Source organism: Dendropsophus ebraccatus, chromosome 2 (assembly GCF_027789765.1).
Source record: "Dendropsophus ebraccatus isolate aDenEbr1 chromosome 2, aDenEbr1.pat, whole genome shotgun sequence".
In the NCBI taxonomy this organism is placed as follows: Eukaryota; Metazoa; Chordata; class Amphibia; order Anura; family Hylidae; genus Dendropsophus; species Dendropsophus ebraccatus.
In genome coordinates this window covers 202,927,370-202,951,528 of record NC_091455.1, presented here as the reverse complement: position 1 = coordinate 202,951,528, position 24,159 = coordinate 202,927,370, and the positions used below count along the sequence as shown (strand labels likewise).

Sequence of the window (24,159 nt, the reverse complement as noted above, 5' to 3'; positions counted from 1 at the left end):
ATCACATGTTGTTTACACTTTGTTGTTCACGTATCACTATTGTTTACACCTTCTGTTGTTCACATATCACCTGTTGCTTACAATCTGTTTAATGCTCGTATCACCTGTGTTTTATACCACTGATTGTTCACATATTACCTGTTGTTTACACCCACTATTGTTCTATTGTTCATATATCACATCTTTGTTTACACCTTCTATTGTTCACATATCAACAGTTGTTTACAACCTGTGTAATACATTTTCTTTTCATATGTTTACATCTAGAGATGAGCAAACCTGGAGCATGCTCGAGTCCATCCGAACCCGAACTTTCGGCATGTGATTAGCGGTGGCTGCTGAACTTGGATAAAGCCCTAAGGCTATGTGGAAAACATGGATATCGTCATTGGCTGTATCCATGTTTTCCAGACAACCTTAGAGCTTTATCCAAGTTCAGCAGCCCCAGCTAATCAAATGCCGAACGTTCGGGTTCGCTCATCTCTATTTACATCCCTAGTCACCTGTTGGCACATTGTCACCCCCTCCACCAATCAGAGGCCAGATATCCTAGGCCTTGGGGGCCATAGCAGCGCAGTCCTATTGCCTCGGGTTCCCTCTCACAGTCTGGTCCCCACTGGGCTTAGTCCACCAGTGGGCCCCTCCGCCACCCCACAGCATGGGCCCCTGTATAAATACAGTGTATTCTGCCATGTAATGACTGGGCCTGGAATATAATGCCGGCTTTTATGTTCGTCTTATGGAAAATCCAAACGGGGAAATATTTGGGCTGATAGAATAGTCCAGGACTAATAATAATAATGTATATTTAGCTCTAGAACAACACGCTGGAGACGTTTTCACTGACTCGGCCGTTTCAGCTTTAACTGTACAGTCGCACAGAGGCATTCTGGGAGGAAGCCAATATCTACAGCAGCACAGGGCTCAGCTCCCGCCGCAGCCAAGACCTCTTTAAAATCCAATTGTGCCCATTGACGGCTTTTTACAGGGGATTTAGGAGGAAAACATTAAAATTCTGGCAATTAACCCCTTCACTCCGAGGAGTTATGCAACCGAAATGTAATTCTGCATCCTCACCTGCTATGTCTTCACAGCTGAGGATTTGTTACAATTGTATCCGGTCTATTCTTTGTGCCCAAAACACATCCGAAAATCTGGTACTAAACTGCTGCCTGTCCGGACAGTTTGATACAATGTGTTGTTCATTGTTTACAATGCCCAGGGGTCAGGGGATTGTTTACAGTGTATCAGTCTGGGGTTCAGGGGATTGTTTACAATGTATAAGTCTGGGGTTCAGGGGATTGTTTACAAAGTATCAGTCTGGGGGTCAGGGGATTGTTTACAATGGTCAGGGGATTGTTTACAATGTATCAGTCTGGGGGTCAGGGGATTGTTTACAGTGTATCAGTCTGGGGGTCAGGGGATTGTTTACAGTGTATCAGTCTGGGGTTCAGGGGATTGTTTACAATGTATCAGTCTGGGGTTCAGCGGATTGTTTACAATGGTCAGGGGATTGTTTACAATGTATCAGTCTGGGGGTCAGGGGATTGTTTACAATGTATTGGTCTGGGGGTCAGGGGATTGTTTACAATGGTCAGGGGATTGTTTACAATGTATCAGTCTGGGGGTCAGGGGATTGTTTACAATGTATTAGTCTGGGGTCAGGGGATTGTTTATCGTGTATGAGTCTGTGGTTCAGGGGATTGTTCTCATTTTCTCTACTGTTTACCTTCTATTTGTTTGCCCTGTTGTTTACGCTAACCATTGTTTACACTTTGTTTATTACACAGCATTGATTATTGTTCTCCATGTTCAGGGAATTGTTGACAATGTATCAGTTTGTTTTTGCTTTTTTTGTGTCAATCTGAAGTTCATGGTATTGTTTATTTTGGATCAGTCTGAAGTTCAAGGAATTGTTTACCTTGCATCAGTCTGGTGGTAAGGGGGTTGTTTACAATGTATCACTTTGAGGTTTGGGTGAAATTGTTGACAATGTATCAATCTGACATTAAGGGAATTATTGAAAATGTATCGGTCTAAGGTTCATTGTATTGTTTACAGTGTTTGAGTCTGGGATTCAGAGAATTGTTTACATTATTATCAGTCTGGGGTTCAAGGGATTGTTCACAATGTATCAGTATGGGGTTCAGGTTATTGTTTACAGTCTATCACTCTGCGGTTCAGAGAAATGTTTACAGTGTATCAGTCTGGGGTTAAGGAAATTGTTTACAGTGTCTCAGTCCGGGGTTCTGGTGATTGTTTACTGTCTATCACTCTAGGGTTCAGGGAAGTGTTTACAATATATCAGTTGGGTTCAGGGTATTGTTTACAATGTATCAATCTTGTGTTCATGGAATTGTTTACAGTGTATCAGTCTGGGGTTCAGGTTATTGTTTACAGTCTATCACTCTGCGGTCCAGGGAAATGTTTACAGTGTTTCAGTCTCGGGTTCAGGGAATTGTTTACAATTTATTAGTCTGGGGTTAAAGGAATTGTTTACAGTGTATTAATCTGGGGTTCAGGGAATTGCTTACAGTGTCAGTCTGGGGTTCAGATTATTGTTTACAATTAGAGATGAGCGAACCGGGTTCGGGTTCGAGTCCATCTGAACCCGAACATTCTGCATTTGATTAGCGGTGGCTGCTAAAGTTAGATAAAGCCCTAAGGCTATGTGGAAAACATGGATATAGTCATTGGCTGTATCCATGTTTTCCAGACAACCTTAGAGCTTTATCCAAGTTCATCAGCCCCAGCTAATCAAATGCCGAAAGTTCGGGTTCGGATGGACTCGAACCCGAACCCGGTTCGCTCATCTCTATTTACAATGTATCAATCTGGGGTTCAGGGGATTGTTTACAGTGAATCAGTCTGGGGTTCATGGAATTGTTTACAGTGTATCAGTCTGGGTTTCATGGAATTGTTTACATTGTATCAGTCTGGGGTTCAGGGGATTGTTTACAGTGTATCAGTCTGGGGTTCATGGAATTGTTTACAGTGTATCAGTGGGGTTCATGGAATTGTTTACAGTGTATCAGTCTGGGGTTCATGGAATTGTTTACAGTGTATCAGTCTGGGGTTCATGGAATTGTTTACAGTGTATCAGTCTGGGGTTCAGGGGATTGTTTACAGTGTATCAGTCTGGGTTTCATGGAATTGTTTACAGTGTATCAGTGGGGTTCATGGAATTGTTTACAGTGTTTCAGTCTGGGGTTCATGGAATTGTTTACAGTGTATCAGTGGGGTTCATGGAATTGTTTACAGTGTATCAGTCTGGGGTTCATGGAATTGTTTACAGTGTATCAGTCTGGGGTTCATGGAATTGTTAACAGTGTATCAGTGGGGTTCATGGAATTGTTTACAGTGTTTCAGTCTGGGGTTCATGGAATTGTTTACAGTGTATCAGTGGGGTTCATGGAATTGTTTACAGTGTTTCAGTCTGAGGTTCATGGAATTGTTTACAGTGTATCAGTCTGGGGTTCAGGGGATTGTTTACAGTGTATCAGTCTGGGTTTCATGGAATTGTTTACAGTGTATCAGTGGGGTTCATGGAATTGTTTACAGTGTATCAGTCTGGGGTTCATGGAATTGTTTACAGTGTATCAGTCTGGGGTTCATGGAATTGTTTACAGTGTATCAGTCTGGGGTTCATGGTATTGTTCACAATGCAACAAACCGATAACTGAGAATTTTTAGGATCTGATCATCTGGAGGTGAAGATAAAAGTTTCCTTCCCTGACAGCTGGTGGAGCGCTTAAAGGGGTGAAGAAAAAAAAAAGGTTTAATTATGTAATAATGAATATATATATATATATATATATATATATATACAGACCTCCCTTTATTCCACCCCCACCTGAGTTACATTGATGTTTGTGCTTTCCCCTTTAAGCAATGACCATAACTCCGGATAACCTTTAGACTTTGCGGTGCTGCTGATCTTTGATCTCTTTTATAAGTGACGCAATGTGGGTTCATAGCGGGGACGTCAGTGGTTTATGGTGTAACCTGCGCACATGGCGCTTAATGCATCATCTGGATTTCAGCTAATGAGGTTACTCTATTACTTAATTCTACTTACTGTCTGCGGGATCAGGTTGTGGACATGAGTCTGAACTTAATGTAATTCTCCCCGGATTCCGTTGTGGTTATACCTCACATATCCTCTGATTTATCAGAACTTATTATAGCCGGCTGCAGTACCCCCGTATTACTATAGGTGTCACTCTTCTAGTTGTCCTCAGGGAAACAGCGCCACCTGTAGGAAAGAACTGTAAGAGAAAAGTGTGGGAAAAGTTTTACCTTACAATATTGGTCCCAGTATCACCTGTGTGTCAGTCTTCACTGGCATTTTAGTTATGAATCAGCAAGCTCAGGATGAACTCATTCGCACACATGGGAGATGAGAAGAAACGGTTGTAGGACATTGTATAAACACTGATATAATATAAACCCTGTGCTTGTGGCTGCGGTCAGTGGGCTGTCCTTGTTCCGCTCTAAAAAGTCCTATGAATCTTGTTTACTACAAAACGTCCGGAAGAACGTCCAGATAGAAAGTAGGAACAATGCCGGCTAAAGATTACAAACCAGATTGTAGAGGTAGTGCAGAGTTCAGCCACTAGGGGTGTTGTTCAAGTAGAGTTTATGGTTGTAATTGGCCACTAGGGGTGCAGTTGAGGTACTGTGCATGGTTGTTTCATTATTATTATTATTATTATTTCTAGAGCGCTGTACAAATGATAAACGGCTAACAAATAGAATTTACAGATGCAGAACGTGACATAAAATCAAGACAAAAAACGAAGTGATTGAAGTTAATGACAGACTGGACCACTGTTAAAGTAGAGGGTTTGGTTGTAGTATATGATTGGCCACTAGGTGGTGGCATAAATTAGATTGTATGACTATAGTACATGATTGGCCACTAGGGGCGCTGTGGATTAGATTGTATGAGTATAGTACATGATTGTCCACTAGGGGCGCTGTGGATTAGATTGTATGAGTATAGTACATGATTGACCACTAGGGGCGCTGTAGATTAGATTGTATGACTACAGTACATGATTGTCCACTAGGGGCGCTGTGGATTAGATTGTATGAGTATAGTACATGATTGGCCAATAGGGGCCCTGTGGATTAGATTGTATGACTATAGTACATATAATTGGCCACTAGGGGCGCTATGGATTAGATTGTATGACTATAGAACATGATTGGCCACTAGGGGCCCTGTGGATTAGATTGTATGACTATAGTACATATAATTGGCCACTAGGGGCGCTGTGGATTAGATTGTATTATTATAGTACATATAATTGGCCACTAGGGGCGCTGTGGATTAGATTGTATTGTTATAGTACATAATCGGCCACTAGGGGCGCTGGGGATTAGATTGTATGACTATAGTACATGATTGTCCACTAGGGGTGCTGTGGATTAGATTGTATGACTATAGTACATGATCGGCCACTAGGGGCGCTGTGGATTAGATTGTATGACTATAGTACATGATCGGCCACTAGGGGTCCTGTGGATTAGAATGTATGATTATAGTACATGATTGGCCACTAGGGGCGCTGTGGATTAGATTGTATTATTATAGTACATATTATTGGCCACTAGGGGCGCTGTGGATTAGATTGTATTATTATAGTACATGATCGGCCACTAGGGGCGCTGTGGATTAGATTGTATGACTATAGTATATGATCGGCCACTAGTGATTCTGTGGAACGGTCCAGGTCATCACTTATAGAAGGAGAATAACCAGATTTGCTCTTCGCCCTCTTGTATACCTCGGATTCCTCGGCAGGGTGACACAGAGCGTGTTTGTTTTCGTCAGCGTACACGCACTAAAGATGTCAGATAAATATGTGAGCTGTCTACGTCTCCGGCATTACATAGGGAATGTGTCAGGAGGCTGAGGGGCTGCACGGGCGGAACGTGCTAACAAATTTACCATTTACAGGAGTGTCCTCAGATGATCCCCGTAACCACAGGCCGCCTGGTATAAAGCCCACGTGTGGGAGACTAACACTGGACAGGGGCGACCTCTGCGGGCAGAGGGGGGGGGGAATCTGCCCCCTGGGTTGTGATGCCATTCTGTGGGGCTGTTTGTGGGGTTGGTGCCCGCTGGTTGTACAGAGCCGGCGGCGGCTGCCAAGTCTGTTCATGGCTAATTCTCTTGTTGGAGACGGACGGAAGAGTAAATACCTGTGAGAGGGATGTGGACTTATCACCTCATAAATAGCTGTCAGATGGGTAATTGGGCAGCGCTTCTTCCAGAGAGACCCGGAGAATGGAGCCATAGTGCGCCCCCACTGTCTTGTCCTCACCACCGGCCGCAAACATCTTCAAGGAGTGGAATTTCATAGAGGATCCCGGGAAGGGGGAGACGTCACTGGAGTCACTGGATGGAAAAACAGGGAGGAAGGTCCTGTAAGGTCAGAGCCATAGGGGAGGATGCCCCGCTCTGTGCTGGGTCCATAGAGATGTTCCTATACAGACACCGCAACAACAACGCAAGCATAGAAGGAGATTACTGTACAGCTCTGAACAGGTCTGTGCAGCACAGGAAGAGATCTACTATACAGCTCTGAACAGGTCTGTGCAGCACAGGAGGAGATCTACTATACAGCTCTGAACAGGTCTGTGCAGCACAGGAAGAGATCTACTATACAGCTCTGAACAGGTCTGTGCAGCACAGGAAGAGATCTACTATACAGCTCTGAACAGGTCTGTGCAGCACAGGAGGAGATCTACTATACAGCTCTGAACAGGTCTGTGCAGCACAGGAGGAGATCTACTATACAGCTCTGAACAGGTCTGTGCAGCACAGGAAGAGATCTACTATACAGCTCTGAACAGGTCTGTGCAGCACAGGAGGAGATCTACTATACAGCTCTGAACAGGTCTGTGCAGCACAGGAGGAGATCTACTATACAGCTCTGAACAGGTCTGTGCAGCACAGGAGGAGATCTACTATACAGCTCTGAACAGCACAGAAGGAGATCTACTGTACAGGAGGAGATCTACTGTACAGGTCTGAACAGGTCTGTGCAGCACAGGAGGAGATTTACTGTACATCTCTGAACTTGTCTGTGCAGCACAGGAGGAGATCTACTTACAGGAGGAGATCTACTGTACAGCTCTGAACTTGTCTGTGCAGCACAGGAGGAGATCTACTGTACAAGAGGAGATCTACTGCACAGCTCTGAACTTGTCTGTGCAGCACAGGAGGAGATCTACTGTACAGGAGGAGATCTACTGTACAGCTCTGAACTTGTCTGTGCAGCACAGGAGGAGATCTACTTACAGGAGGAGATCTACTGTACAGCAGTGAACAGGTCTGTGCAGCACAGGAAGAGATCTACTGTACAGCTCTGAACTTGTCTGTGCAGCACAGGAGGAGATCTGTACAGGAGGAGATCTACTGTACAGCTCTAAACAGGTCTGTGCAGCACAGGAGGAGATCTACTGTACAACACTGAACACGCCTGTGCAGCACAAGAGATCAACTGTACAGCTCTGAAATTGTCTGTGCAGCAGAGGAGGAGATCTACTGTATAGCAATAAACACGTCTGTGCAGCACAGGAGGAGATCTACTGTATAGCAGTAAACATGTCTGTGCAGCACAGGAGGAGATCTACTGTATAGCAATAAACTTGTCTGTGCAGCACAGGAGATCTACTGTATAACAATAAACATGTCTGTTCAGCACAGGAGGAGATCTACTGCACAGCTCTGATCACGTCTCCAGTGTAAATTGTTGTATACTGTGCAGTATGTCTTTCTGTATGGTTGTATATAGTATATCACTGTCTGCCTGCAGTACTGATACTACTTTGTGTACTGACTGCAGTGGAGTTGCCCTTTAAGGGACAGTAACTTTTTCATGGGAACTTCACCCGCAGTGAGGGGGGTACACCGGCTCTGGGTGGGGGAGGGGGGTTTGTTCTCTTGTTCTTATATTAAAATAGTTTTAGAAACCATAAAACGAGAAGTTTGGCCCCAACAATCCAACAAGCGTAATGAGCTCCAGAGCCGCCATCGCCTCATGTGTTTCCACTTTTTACTTTTTGCATTGTGCTGTTATTTTAATGTCTTCCACAAGGAGTGAATGTACGAAGAGCGGTCATCTCCGAGGCTGGCGGGAATTACCACAACAATTCACGCCAAAATATTTGGAGGGAAAAAGCCCAAAAAAAAGGCAGAACGGATCCACGGAGTGTGGAGATTGCAGGAACGGTGGTGTGAGTACCTGGTGCCCACAGATGCTCTGCTCCTCACAGGTATCGGCTCCTGGTGCCCGCAGACACTCTGCTTTTCTCTATTATCAGCTTCTGGTGCCCACAGATGCTCTGCTGTTCTCAGGTATCGGTTCCTGGTGCCCACAGATGCTTTGCGCCTCTCAGATATCGGCTCCTGGTGCCCACAGATGCTCTAATCCTCTCAGGTATCAGCTCCTGGTGCCCACAGATGCTCTAATCCTCTCTGGTATTGGCTCCTGGTGCCCACAGATTTTTTTGCTTTTCTCAGGTATCGGCTCCTGGTGCCCACAGGTTCTCTGATCCTCTCAGGTATCGGCTCCTGGTGCCCACAGAGGCTCTGCTGTTCTCAGGTATCGGCTCCTGGTACCCACAGAAGCTCTGTTGTTCTCAGGTATCGGCTCCTGGTGCCCATAGATGCTCTGCTGTTCTCAGGTATCGGCTCCTGGTGCCCACAGACGCTCTGATCCTCTCAGGTATCGGCTCCTGGTACCCACAGACACTCTGCTGCTCTCAGGTATCGGCTCCTGGTGCCCACAGACACTCTGCTGTTCTCAGGTATCGGCTCCTGGTGCCCACAGACGCTCTGATCCTCTCAGGTATCGCTCCTGGTGCCCACAGATGCTCTGCTGTTCTCAGGTATCGGCTCCTGGTGCCCACAGATGCTCTGCTCTTCTCAGGTATCGGCTCCTGGTACCCACAGATGCTTTGCGCCTCTCAGGTATCGGCTCCTGGTGCCCACAGACGCTCTGATACTCTCAGATATTGGCTCCTGGTGCCCACAGATGCTCTGCTGTTCTCAGTTATCTGCTCCTCGTGCCCTTAGATGCTCTAATCCTCTCAGTTATCGGCTCCTGGTGCCCACAGATGCTCTGCTCCTCTCAGTTATCGGCTTCTGGTGCCCACAGGTGCTCTGCTCCTCTCAGTTATCGGCTTCTGGTGCCCACAGGTGCTCTGCTTCTATTAGGTATCGGCTCATGGTGCCCATGGTTTGATATAGCAGCCACCCACACAGGGAGATGGCAGCGGCAGAGATTCTGTAACGTAAATCTGCAACACTGTTATAGTGTGTGTAGGTGGAGTTACATCATATACTGTATGTGGGTGGAGTTATGTGTATGAAGAGTTATGCCCTATGTAACTACACTGTATGTATAGGTGGGGTTAGCCTTATTTATAGGTGGAGTTATTTTTATGTATACGTGTAAATACATTATATGTATAGGTGGAGTTACTCTTTATGTATACATGAATGTTCACACAGGCATTAACCACCAGGTTTCTGACCACACCAAATTACAAGTCACAGTCCACAGTCCACACATCACCATCGCTCATTGATTTCAATGGGAAACAGTGAACTGTGCAAAAAAGAAGTGACATCTGCTGTAACTGATGGAGCTTCAGAACAGCTGCCCTGCCCCCACCCTGACCAAGACTTGAAGACGCGGCACAGTACTGCTCACGAGTGAGTTTTTTTCCCTTATTCTTTATTAGATAGGAATGTGCTGGTTCCGGGACGGCGCTTTGTCTCCTCATTAAATATTTTTGGAATCAGAAATCCCCTTGTGTCACCGGCTGTACGTAATCTGCTCCAGAATCCTCCCATATAGTAGACACCAGAACATGAGAAGACGTCTTAGCCTGTAATGTAGAGCTTAGACACCAGAACATGTGAAGACGTCTCAGCCTCTCGTGTAGATCTCAGACATCAGAACATGAGAAAATGTCTAAGCCTCTCGTGTAGAGCTCAGACACCAGAACATGAGAAGACGTCTCAGCCTCTCGTGTAGGGCTCAGACACCAGAACATGAGAAGACGTCTCAGCCTCTCGTGTAGAGCTCAGACACCAGAACATGAGAAGACGTCTCAGCCTCTCGTGTAGGGCTCAGACACCAGAACATGAGAAGACGTCTCAGCCTCTCGTGTAGGGCTCAGACACCAGAACATGAGAAGACGTCTCAGCCTCTCGCATGGAGCTCAGACACCAGAACATGTGAAGCCTCTCGTGTAGGGCTCAGACACCAGAACATGAGAAGACTAGTGATGAGCGAATACTGTTCGATCGAATAGATAGTGATGAGCGAATACTGTTCGATCTAATAGATATTCGATCGAATAGTAAGGTATTTGATCTATCGAATATTATCGAATAGTTCGCCGAATATTCGATAAGCATTAAAATCCCCCAGCTTCCGGTTTTTACCTCCAAGTGGTCGAATAGATGTTTTTCAATAATCGAATACATGTTCCCATAGACTTTAATGGGATCAAATATTCAATTAAATATTCGAATATTCGGGAGATATTCATACGAATATCGAACATTCGAATATTTCAGCCTCTTGTGTAGGGCTCAGACACAAGAACATGAGAAGATGTCTAGGCCTCTCGTGTAGGGCTCAGACACCAGAACATGAGAAGACATCTCAGCCTTTAGGGTAGAGCTCAGGCACCAGAACATGAGAAGACGTCTCAGCCTATAGTGCGGAGCTCAGACACCAGAACATGTGAAGACGTCTCAGCCTCTCGCATGGAGATCAGACATCAGAACATGAGATGTCTCAGCCTATAGTGCGGAGCTCAGACACCAGAACATGTGAAGACGTCTCAGCCTCTCGCATGGAGATCAGACACCAGAACTATGAAGATGCCTCAACCTATCGTGTAGAGCTCAGACATCAGAACATGTGAAGACGTCTCAGCCTCTCGTGTAGGGCTCAGACACCAGAACATAAGAAAACGTCTCAGCCTCTCGCATGGAGCTCAGACACCAGAACATGTGAAGACATCTCAGCTTTTAGGGTAGAGCTCAGACATCAGAACATGAGAAGACATTTTAGCCTTTTGTGTAGATCTCAGACACAAGAACATGAGAAGACGTCTCAGCCTTTAGGGTAGAGCTCAGACACCAGAACATGAGAAGATGTCTCAGCCTGTAGTGCGGAGCTCAGACACCAGAGCATGAGAAAACATCTCAGTCTTTAGTGTAGAGCTCAGACATGAGAACACATGAAGACATCTCAGCCTTTCGCATGGAAGTCAGACCGCAGAACATGTGAAGACGTCTCCGCCTGTAGTGCGGAGCTCAGACACAAGAACATGAGAAGACATTTCAGCCCCTCGTGTAGGGCTCAGACACAAGAACATGAGAAGACGTCTCAGCCCGTAGTGTGGAGCTCAGACAGCAGAACATGTGAAGACATCTTGGCCACACGTGCAGAGCTCCCTCGCTGCCTGATGTGGTCGGGCACTAAAAGCTTCTTTGATGAAAGAAAAATTCTTCTTGTGCTAAAAATAGAGAAAAGACTTCAAGAGTAAAAATAAACTTAGCAAATGATCACATGATGTCCGCTCATAATGAGAAGCAGTGATGTCATACAATGATGTCATGTTAGGGGTGTGGTGTCTTATGGGAAAGCTGGTGAAGTGACGTGAAAGGACGCTAGGTCCCAGAAGGTGTCCTTTGTCCAAGTGACAGGGACGTCATAAGAGGGCACCCCTCCCCCCATCCACCCCTGTCCTGGCACAGTTGCATCATCCATTTATCCCAGCAGCTGCAGATCTTTGTGACATCACAACCTGGTGCTTACGTCACTACTTTCAGGCCGTGGGTGAGGGAGCAGTTGGAGGGTTTCCATTCTATGAGGGTCCCACTTCTTCCCTCATCACCTCCTTATAGAAAGGAATATCTCTTCCTCCCCACCCACAAGTGAACTTCAGAGGTACCTAATCTATAGTAACAGTGCTGAGTGGGCGGACACTTCATGGTGGGATGTCAGAGCTGTGCTGTCAATCAGATGTGTCCTCGTGCTGATCCCTCTCCACTTTCCTAGCATGCAGTATGGAGAGAGGTTGCAGCTGCATCTCCCTCCTCTCCCCTCTCACAGCATGCAATATGTAGAGATGCTGCATCTCCCTCCTCTTCCCTCTCGCAGCATGCAGTATGTAGAGAGAAACTGCAGCTGCATCTCCCTCCTCTCCCCTGTCACAGTATGCAGTATAAGGCTGCGTTCACACTATGTATATTTCAACCAGTATATTTCAGTCAGTATTGCAACCAAAACCATGAGTGGATTAAAAACACAGAAAGGCTCTGTTCACACAATGGTGAAATTGAGTGGATGGCCGCCATATAACAGTAAATAACTGCCATTATTTCAATATAACAGCCGTTGTTTTAAAATAACAGCAAATATTTGCCATTAAATGGCGGCCATCCACTCAATTACAACATTATGTGAACAGATCCTTTCTGTGTTTTTAATCCACTCCTGGTTTTGGTTGCAATACTGACTAAAATATACAGACTGAAATATACATATACTGACTGAAATATACGTAGTGTGAACGCAGCTTGAAGAGAGAAGATGCAACTGCACCTCCCTTCCCTCCCACAGCATGTAGTATATAGAAAGATAGAAAGAAGCTGCAGCTGCATCTTCCTCCTCTCCCCTCTCACAGCATGCAGTATGCAGAGAGAAGCTACAGCTGCATCTCCCCCTCTCACAGCATGCAGTATGTAGAGATGCTGCATCTTCCTCCTCTTCCCTCTCACAGTATGCAGAATGAAGAGAGAAACTGCAACTGCACCTCCCTTCCCTCCCACAGCATGTAGTATATAGAAAGATGCTGCAGCTGCATCTACCTCCTCTCCCCTCTTACAGCATGCAGTATACAGAGAGAAGCTACAGCATCTCCCCCCTCTCACAGCATGCAGTGTGTAGAGAAGCTGCAGCTGAATATCCCTCCCCTCTTACAGCATGCAGTATGTAAAGAGAAGCTGCATCTCCCTCCATTCCCCTCTTACAGCATGCAGTATGTAAAGAGAAGCTGCATCTCCCTCCATTCCCCTCTTACAGCATGCAGTATTTAAAGGGAAGCTGCATCTCCCTCCATTCCCCTCTCACAGCATGCAGTATGTAGAAAGAAGCTACATCTGAATCTCCCTCCTCTCCCCTCTCACAGCATGCAGTATGTAGAGAGAAGCTGCATATCCCTCCTCTCTCCTCTTTCTTTCTACATACTTGACAGTTATAATTATAAAAATAAAATCTGTTTGTTTTTATAATCTTCCTCCACCTGAGACATGGACTTCTCCCGGCCCCGTTCTGTAATTTGTCATGTGCTCTGGAGTTGGGGCTGTCGGTGCGGACTGACTGAGTTCACTGTGGATGTGCAGCGTCCATCTCTGGGTAAATAGTTCAGCACACTGGCTCTTCTGTTGCTGCAGGGTTAACACTTTAGGGCCCGGGCCGCTCCTTTTAATAGGCTTCTTTCTGACTCACAAAACCCTCTAAATAAAAGACGTAAGAAGCGAGCGGCCGGGTCCTCGCACTGTGCCGCGATCCTGTAACCTCTGCCAGCGCTTCGTGAGCAAATATTTTCTTGCCAAATATGTCGGTTGATGGACACATCCTGCTGGGTTCTCTATGATGTCATCTGTGCGAGTGACCTCATGAGAACAGATAAGATTGATGACATCAGCAGGAGCCTCTCCCCTATTGGTCCATCCCCATGTTCTGCTGCGTTACGTTATGTCCTCTAACATGGAAAAGCATCTTACTATAAAGTCTAAAACTGACCTCCTCCTCCCCCCACTTTTTTTTTTTTATATTTTTTACATAAAATGTAAATTTTAATTTTTAATTCTTTTTATATAAAAGGAGCCCCCCAACTGTCTTCTTCTGTAGCTGAGCCCCCCCCACCTGTCTTCTTATTTACCTGAGCCCCCACCTGTCTTCTTATATACCTGAGCCCCCACCTGTCTTCTTATATACCTGAGCCCCCACCTGTCTTCTTATATACCTGAGCCCCCACCTGTCTCCTTCTATAGCTGAGCCCCCACCTGTCTTCTTATATAGCTGAGCCCCCACCTGTCTTCTTATATACCTGAGCCCCCACCTGTCTCCTTCTATAGCTGAGCCCCCACCTGTCTCCTTCTATAGCTGAGCCCCCACCTGTCTTCTTATATACCTGAGCCCCCACCTGTCTTCTTATATAGCTGAGCCCCCCCACCTGTCTTCTTATATACCTGAGCCCCCACCTGTCTTCTTATATACCTGAGCCCCCACCTGTCTTCTTATATAGCTGAGCCCCCACCTGTCTCCTTCTATAGCTGAGCCCCCCACCTGTCTTCTTATATACCTGAGCCCCCACCTGTCTCCTTCTATAGCTGAGCCCCCACCTGTCTTCTTATATACCTGAGCCCCCACCTGTCTCCTTATATAGCTGAGCCCCCACCTGTCTCCTTATATAGATGAGCCCCCCACCTGTCTCCTTATATACCTGAGCCCCCACCTGTCTCCTTCTATAGCTGAGCCCCCCCACCTGTCTCCTTCTATAGCTGAGCCCCCACCTGTCTTCTTATATAGCTGAGCCCCCCACCTGTCTCCTTATATAGCTGAGCCCCCCCACCTGTCTCCTTCTATAGCTGAGCCCCCACCTGTCTTCTTATATAGCTGAGCCCCCCATCTGTCTCCTTATATAGCTGAGCCCCCCATCTGTCTCCTTATATAGCTGAGCCCCCCCACCTGTCTCCTTATATAGCTGAGCCCCCACCTGTCTCCTTATATAGCTGAGCCCCCACCTGTCTCCTTATATAGCTGAGCCCCCCACCTGTCTCCTTATATACCTGAGCCCCTCATCTTCTTCTATAGCTGAGCCCCCACCTGTCTTCTTATATACAGAGAAGCCCCCCACCTGTCTCCTTATATAGCTGAGCCCCCACCTGTCTTCTTATATAGCTGAGCCCCCCACCTGTCTCCTTATATACCTGAGCCCCCCATCTGTCTCCTTATATAGCTGAGCCCCCACCTGTCTCCTTATATAGCTGAACCCCCACCTGTCTTCTTATATAGCTGAGCCCCCCACCTGTCTTCTTATATACAGAGGAGCCCCCCACCTGTCTCCTTATATACCTGAGCCCCCCCACCTGTCTCCTTATATAGATGAGCCCCCCACCTGTCTCCTTATATACCTGAGCCCCCACCTGTCTCCTTCTATAGCTGAGCCCCCCATCTGTCTTCTTATATAGCTGAGCCCCCCACCTGTCTCCTTATATAGCTGAGCCCCCCCCACCTGTCTCCTTATATACCTGAGCCCCCACCTGTCTCCTTCTATAGCTGAGCCCCCACCTGTCTCCTTCTATAGCTGAGCCCCCACCTGTCTCCTTCTATAGCTGAGCCCCCACCTGTCTCCTTCTATAGCTGAGCCCCCCATCTGTCTTCTTATATAGCTGAGCCCCCCATCTGTCTTCTTATATAGCTGAGCCCCCCACCTTTCTCCTTATATAGCTGAGCCCCCCCCACCTGTCTCCTTATATAGCTGAGCCCCCCACCTGTCTTCTTATATACAGAGGAGCCCCCCACCTGTCTCCTTATATAGCTGAGCCCCCCACCTTTCTCCTTATATAGCTGAGCCCCCCCCACCTGTCTCCTTATATAGCTGAGCCCCCCACCTGTCTTCTTATATACAGAGGAGCCCCCCCCCTGTCTCCTTATATAGCTGAGCCCCCCATCTGTCTCCCTATATACCTGAGCCCCCCCACCTGTCTTCTTATATACCTGAGCCCCCCACCTGTCTCCTTATATAGCTGAGCCCCCCACCTGTCTCCTTATATAGCTGAGCCCCCCACCTGTCTTCTTATATACAGAGGAGCCCCCCACCTGTCTCCTTATATAGCTGAGCCCCCCACCTGTCTCCTTATATAGCTGAGCCCCCCCCACCTGTCTCCTTATATAGCTGAGCCCCCCCCCCACCTGTCTCCTTATATAGCTGAGCCCCCCCACCTGTCTCCTTATATAGCTGAGCCCCCCACCTGTCTCCTTCTATAGCTGAGCCCCCCACCTGTCTCCTTATATACCTGAGCCCCCCCCACCTGTCTTCTTATATAGCTGAGCCCCCCCCCCACCTGTCTCCTTATATAGCTGAGACCCCCCATCTGTCTCCTTATATACCTGAGCCCCCCACCTGTCTTCTTATATAGCTGAGCCCCCCACCTGTCTCCTTCTATAGCTGAGCCCCCCACCTGTCTCCTTATATAGCTGAGCCCCCCACCTGTCTCCTTATATACCTGAGCCCCCCCCCACCTGTCTTCTTATATAGCTGAGCCCCCCCCCACCTGTCTCCTTATATAGCTGAGACCCCCCATCTGTCTCCCTATATACCTGAGCCCCCCACCTGTCTCCTTCTATAGCTGAGCCCCCCACCTGTCTCCTTATATAGCTGAGCCCCCCACCTGTCTCCTTATATAGCTGAGCCCCCCACCTGTCTCCTTATATAGCTAAGCCCCCCCCACCTGTCTCCTTATATACCTGACCCCCCCACCTGTCTCTTTATATACCTGAGCCCCCCACCTGTCTCCTCATATACCTGAGCCCCCCCACCTGTCTCCTTATATACCTGAGCCCCCCCATCTGTCTCCTTATATACCTGAGCCCCCCCACCTGTCCTCTTATATAGCTGAGCCCCCCACCTGTCCTCTTATATACAGAGGAGCCCCCCACCTGTCTCTTTATATACTTAAGCCCCCCATCTGTCTCCTTATATAGCTGAGCCCCCCCACCTGTCTCCTTATATAGCTGAGCCCCCCACCTGTCTCCTTATATACTTAAGCCCCCCATCTGTCTCCTTATATAGCTGAGCCCCCCCACCTGTCTCCTTATATAGCTGAGCCCCCCACCTGTCTCCTTATATAGCTGAGCCCCCCCACCTGTCTCCTTATATAGCTGAGCCCCCCACCTGTCTCCTTATATAGCTGAGCCCCCCACCTGTCTCCTTATATAGCTGAGCCCCCCACCTGTCTCCTTATATAGCTGAGCCCCCCACCTGTCTCCTTATATAGCTGAGCCCCCACCTGTCTCCTTATATAGATGAGCCCCCCACCTGTCTCCTTATATAGCTGAGACCCCCCATCTGTCTCCCTATATACCTGAGCCCCCCCACCTGTCTTCTTATATACCTGAGCCCCCCACCTGTCTCCTTATATAGCTGAGCCCCCCACCTGTCTCCTTATATACCTGAGCCCCCCCACCTGTCTCCTTATATAGATGAGCCCCCCACCTGTCTCCTTATATAGATGAGCCCCCCACCTGTCTCCTTATATACCTGAGCCCCCCATCTGTCTCCTTATATAGCTGAGCCCCCCATCTGTCTCCTTATATACCTGAGCCCCCCCACCTGTCTCCTTATATAGATGAGCCCCCCACCTGTCTCCTTATATAGCTGAGCCCCCCACCTGTCTTCTTATATAGCTGAGCCCCCCACCTGTCTCCTTATATAGCTGAGCCCCCGACCTGTCTCCTTATATACCTGAGCCCCCCCACCTGTCTCCTTATATAGCTGAGACCCCCCATCTGTCTCCCTATATACCTGAGCCCCCCCACCTGTCTTCTTATATACCTGAGCCCCCCACCTGTCTTCTTATATACCTGAGCCCCCCACCTGTCTCCTTATATAGCTGAGCCCCCACCTGTCTTCTTATATAGCTGAGCCCCCCACCTGTCTCCTTATATAGCTGAGCCCCCACCTGTCTCCTTCTATAGCTGAGCCCCCCCATCTGTCTCCCTATATACCTGAGCCCCCATCTGTCTCCCTATATACCTGAGCCCCCCCACCTGTCTCCTTATATAGCTGAGCCCCCACCTGTCTCCTTATATACCTGAGCCCCCCCATCTGTCTCCCTATATACCTGAGCCCCCACCTGTCTCCTTATATAGCTGAGACCCCCCATCTGTCTCCCTATATACCTGAGCCCCCCCACCTGTCTTCTTATATACCTGAGCCCCCCACCTGTCTTCTTATATACCTGAGCCCCCCACCTGTCTCCTTATATAGCTGAGCCCCCCACCTGTCTCCTTATATACCTGAGCCCCCCCCACCTGTCTCCTTATATAGCTGAGCCCCCACCTGTCTTCTTATATAGCTGAGCCCCCCACCTGTCTCCTTATATAGCTGAGCCCCCACCTGTCTCCTTCTATAGCTGAGCCCCCCCCTCTGTCTCCCTATATACCTGAGCCCCCATCTGTCTCCCTATATACCTGAGCCCCCCCACCTGTCTCCTTATATAGCTGAGCCCCCACCTGTCTCCTTATATACCTGAGCCCCCCCATCTGTCTCCCTATATACCTGAGCCCCCACCTGTCTCCTTATATAGCTGAGCCCCCCCATCTGTCTCCCTATATACCTGAGCCCCCACCTGTCTCCTTATATACCTGAGCCCCCCCATCTGTCTCCCTATATACCTGAGCCCCCACAGACACCAGACTCGTGTGCGTCGTCTATAATTAAAGATTTTGTACAAAAACTAATAATAATAAAGTATAAAACTACAGAAATTCTAAAATTTACAAAACATCTGAATCTTTGCAGCATGTCGGACTCTGGGAACCTGACGGCCCTCCTGGTGGTTCCGCCACACACTGATGATGATGATGATGATGATGGAGGGCCCGGCTGATTCCGAGGGTAACTATAGGGTGGAGGATGAGAGGGCCGCAGAATACCCCAGCTGCATTCCCATCGCCCCTAAGGAATCTGACCCCAGATCTTACTTCTCAGCGCAGGCAGCAATTTCGTAGCCGGTCTTTATGTTGAAGCCGCCATTAGTGGTGAGATATGGACGTTCTGCAGAACATTGTGTTATGAGCCGCCCGCCAGCCGCCTATGTATATAGGGTTATGTACGTAACGCTGCCACCGCCGCACACAAACCCCCCATTTATTACAGGTTTGGCTGCGACTTTAAAGCTGTGAGAGAAAGAGAAGCCAAACCAGATCGTGTAATCTATGATACCGCCACATGTGAACTCACAACAGATGCTTATAGAGGGAAGGGGGCAGCTGCACGGGGGCTACTAGTCCTTAAAGGGCAACACCAGTCAAAGCTGACAACAGAATGGATACAATGTTTCATCCTAAGTCACATGGTCCAGATACTCTATAACAGGATTGTTTAATCTATAGTGGTGAGTGGCTCCTCTCCCTGCTCCTCAGGTTCCACGCTCCTCTCCCCCGACTCCATGCACCCCTGATTCTGCACTCCTCTCCCTGCTGCCCCAATTCCGCGCTCCTCTCCCCGCTTCCCCGATTCCCTGCTCCTATTCCTGCTCCCCTGGTTCCGCACTCCTCTCCCAGCTCCCCCGATGCTGCACTCCTCTCCCTTCTCCCCCAGTTCCGCGCTCCTCTCCCGCTCCACCAGTTCCGCTCTCCTCTCCCCCATTTCCACGCTCCCCAAACTCTGCGCTCCTCTCCCCGATCCACCAGTTCCGCGCTCTTCTCCCTGCTCCCCCAATTCTGCGCTCCTCTCCCCGCACCCCTAAATTTGCGCTTCTCTCCCTGCTCTCCAGATTCCACGCTCCTCTCCCTGCTCCCCAGTGCCGCGCTCCCCTGATTCTGCGCTCCTCTCCCCGCTCCCCTGATTCTGCGCTTCTCTCCCCAATCCTCAGTTCTGCGCTCCTCTCCCTGCTCCCCTGGTTCTGCGCTCCTCTCCCTGCTCCCCTGGTTCCGCGCTCCTCTCCCCGCTCCCATGATTCCGTGCTCCTGTCCCTGCTCCCCTGCTTCCGCACTCCTCTCTCTGCTCCCCCGATTTTGTGCTTCTCTCCCCGCTCCCCCTATTCCGCACTCCTCTCCCTGCTCCCCCAGTTCCGCACTCCCCTGATTCTGCGCTCCTCTCCCGCTCCCCCAGTTCCGCTCTCCTCTCCCCCATTTCCACGCTCCCCCAACTCTGCGCTCCTGTCCCCGCTCCTGCCTGTTGTATCATCTGATTATTACAATGATCTGCACATTTCTGCATCTTAATATCATAAACAACAACAGGAGACAGAACATAGCGGAGATATCTGCAAATCCCAGGTCACCCGTACAATCAGCCCCTTATTGTGTCCGAGCGGATGGGGCAGCGGGGGAAGGGCAGCTGACACCGGGCGTCAATCCTGTAAATGTTCCTCTTGTCTTATTCTGATGGGAAGATCCAGGAAACTTCACCTCTTGACTGGGACAAGAACACAAATACCAGTATAACCAGTCATGAGGCCAGTGATCCTGGAGTCAGGTCCCGGATGATCCGAGTAAAGAGGAATAACAAGAGGAACTAACAAAATAATAATAATAATATGGAAAGTCTGGAAATATTCTAAGCGAAAACCTGGGGAGGAAACACTACATCCCCCAAAATTCACTACAGCAGAGAAGGGCCACTAGGGGGCAGCAGGGAGAGGAAAAAGTCATACAGCCTGAGAGCTAACAGAGCACAATTCACATTTCTATATTCTGGATATTCCCAATTTTGCTGCTTTCCTGGTTGTAAATAGAATGTATAATGTAACAGCAGAACACTGAGTTCAGCTCCAGAGGGGACTGAAGGATAAGACCTGATGTAGCAACAGCATAATGAGTGCAGCTCCTGAGGTGACATGATGTAAGCAGAAAAGTGAGTGCTGCTCTGCAGGATAAAACCTGATGTAACAACAGAATAGTGAGTGCAGCTCTGGAGGATAAGACATGATGTAACAATGTAACAGCAGAATAGTGATTATAGCTGCAGAGGTGCTGTTTATGAAGTATCAGCAGAATAGCAAGTGCAGCTCTGGAGGTAACTACTGTATAAAGACATGATGTAACAGCAGAATAGTGAGTGCAGCTCTAGAGCATGAGACGTGATGTCACAGCAGAATAACGACCGCAGCTCTGGAGGATAAGACATGATGTAACAGCAGAATAGTGAGTGCAGCTCTGGAGGATGAGACATGATGTAACAGCAGAATAGTGAGTGCAGCTCTGGAGGATAAGACATGATGTAACAGCAGAATAGTGAGTGCAGCTCTGGAGGATGAGACATGATGTAACAGCAGAATAGTGAGTGCAGCTCTGGAGGATGAGACATGATGTAACAGCAGAATAGTGAGTGCAGCTCTGGAGGATGAGACACGATGTAACAGCAGAATAGTGAGTGCAGCTCTGGAGGATGAGACATGATGTAACAGCAGAATAGTGAGTGCAGCTCTGGAGGATGAGACATGATGTAACAGCAGAATAGTGAGTGCAGCTCTGGAGGATGAGACATGATGTAACAGCAGAATAGTGAGTGCAGCTCTGGAGCTGACTGCAGTAATAGACCCGATGCCCTTATCTTAGTATTTTCTATGCACATCAGACGTTGCGGTTCATACGTCTCGTTCTTCCTTCTTATCTTATTTATACTTGTGCTTATATTTGTGATAACCGGTAAATCTCGGTTGTGCGGTACATTAAGCGTCTGGGGATTTCATCTGGAATGTCGCGCTGATGGATCGGGGGTGATAAGGATTTGTCTGTTTCATGTCTGAGATATGACGCCTCCCTGGGATGTTTCTTCTCTATTTGCTGGAGATCTTTCTGGAGATATTTTTGGATGTTTTTGTGTCAGCGCTGAGTGTAACCAGGAAACCAGAGGGATGACAGACGCGTTACACACCGCACCGCCCTGTATACACCACAATCTGCCGCACAACACCGCTCTCATCAGTAGGGGGCGCTATACTCTCTAGTCTGGTGTGAACGGGAAGAGAAGCTTTTTATTGGGTTTGATTTTATTTTTTACTTAGATTGTTTAAAAAAATCTGGATTTAGTCTTTATTTTGCCACATTTGGCACTTAAAACCTGAACATGTGACAAAACTAAAAAAACATCCCAGGAGTTTGCTCTGTGAGCTCTACTGTTGTTCTGACTGAGTAGCGTGTTGAGAGACAAATAATTAAAAGAAAAAGAGAGTACTTGTGCCCGTGTACTGACCTTTGGGTCTTCACACCACCTAATGCCCACCAGTGTTAGGTTGTGTAACTCTGTAGCGGGGTGATGCTCGTGGTCGGAACTGGTCCCAGCAAATAGTAAAGGAAGATCCCAGCACTCACCAATTATAAGTGTTCTTATTTATTGAAGTGTCATATAGTACAGGTACAAACAGGAGGACGCAGCGTTTCAGCTCGTGAAGGCCATGAGCCGAAATGCCAGGTCCTCCTGTTTGTAGCTGTACTATATGACACTTCAATAAATAAGAACACTTATAATTGGTGAGTGCTGGGATCTTCCTTTACCACCAGTGTCGGGTGACCCATCCTATGAGGGTGACACAAGCCCCAAACCTTGTTACCAGGGATAAGTGGAATGTTGAGGGTTCCCTGCTGACAACTGCACTGCAAGATAGAGTTCCTAGGCTCTTAGCAACTTTGCTCTATCCGGATCAGTTCCTAGCTTACTGCTGTCTGTGGATACTGTCCTGCTCTGTGACTCTCCTAGTCCACGGCTTGGGTTGAGGTTGTCTCTGACTTGTCCTCTCCTGTAAGGGCTTTAACACTGCATGGTGTTGTGTAGAGTAAACTGAGGAGAAACTGTTAGCTGTGTCCTGTCTTGCTCCCTACCCATACAGGGACCTGACTAAGACTGACCTTCTTGAGAGCAGGGTGACCTGGCAGAGGGCCAGGACCCGAGAGGGACCACTGTAGAGAGCTGTCTAGCTTGTGTCCTTCCTCTACAATGTCCAGCTCAAAAGACTCCTGCACTTCCTCTACCCATGTGACTTCCCTCCTCAGCGTGTCTAAAGTGCGCTGTGAGTGGGTGAAGAGTGCAATAGTAAAAAGTAAAGAGGTGATAGGACAGAAGAAGAAAAGATTCCCATAGGTTCACAGATCCATGTGACACACAAACAATAACCCTTTATACACTTCAGCCGTGCAGCATCTGAGTACATATACCAAATACAGCGACATCTAGTGGCGAAACTTTATCACTACCTTTATCACCACTCACTAACAATAAGTACAGGCTTTTACGAAGGGTGTAACCCATAGCAACACCAGTGGTGGGACACCACGCAATGACATAATGTGGGATTTACCACTCATCTTTCCCAGCTTCCTAAACAACAAACCTACATAGGTGTATCACTGTAATCACTGTACCCAGCTGTATGTGTTATCACATGCATCCAGGAACGTTTACCATTCAGAAGTCTGGAAAAGCTGGGTGATCCTCTCTCTGGTTGGGATTGGTCACTCAGATTTCTAAGGTTCCCAAACACCAAATCCTGATAGATGTTATTATTGTACGGGTAGGTTAGAATTCAGGAGCCTGGGAAAGCTGTGTGACCCCCAATGACACAACATAGGATTTACCACTCATCTTTCTGAACAACAAACCTCTATAGCTGTAGGAAGTGCAGGATACGTCCAGGAAGGTTTACCATTCAGAAGTCTGGGAAAGCTGGGTGACCATCTTTCTGGCTGGGATTGGTCACTCAGCTTTCTAAGGTTTCTAAACATCAAAACTCATAGGAGATGTTATTATATGGGCAGATTTAGCATTCAGGAGCCTGGGAAAGCTGGGTGACATTCTTCAGTATATCTAGGACCCTGGCAATCCTTCCGCAGACATTCAAGGAAAGCATGGATCACATAGATTCCGTTTACGACCGCGCTGAACGCCGGCTCACCTGTTCACGCAATGTGTTGGCCATTTCTGAGGCCTTTGCTGGTATTATCCAGCTTCTCAGGTTTCCTTCTAGGAGCGGAGCCAGTGTTTGGGGAGGGGGCGGCGGAGATCGGCCGGTCGGACGTTGGTAAAAAAAAGGAGGGGGGCTGCGTTCGCTTTCCTCGCCTGAAACCCAACCCGTAAATGAAAAGTTTATGCGGTTCAAGCGACTCCATCAGTTTTAAGACCCGTCCTGGAGCGCGGCCAAGAGCAACACTTGTGCTGTGAAGCTTCTGGGCCAAGCTGTGGTCACAGGCATTGTAGAAAATCCCCTCGGCTGAGGTGAATAAGGCCTGTGAGGAATCCGCACCAGACTGACGGCGCGCTCACACAAACCCCCATTTTACACGCGGGACGGGAAATAATACGCTGGCGGCGGCTCAAGTCTAC

General features: G+C 48.0%; 1 protein-coding gene across 2 annotated transcripts in view; it reads left to right on the top strand.

The window, feature by feature from the left end:
• Positions 1-24,159, top strand: part of PTH1R (parathyroid hormone 1 receptor) — a 156,392-nt gene that overhangs the window by 19,609 nt on the left and 112,624 nt on the right. The window contains exon 1 of one of the 2 annotated variants that reach the window (XM_069959167.1): positions 18,709-18,732. The exons of the other annotated variant lie outside the window; for it this stretch is intronic. The gene's annotated coding sequence lies outside the window, so the exon portion shown is untranslated. Of the gene's footprint in view, positions 1-18,708; positions 18,733-24,159 lie in introns of those variants that run through there. 2 annotated transcript variants of the gene reach the window in all.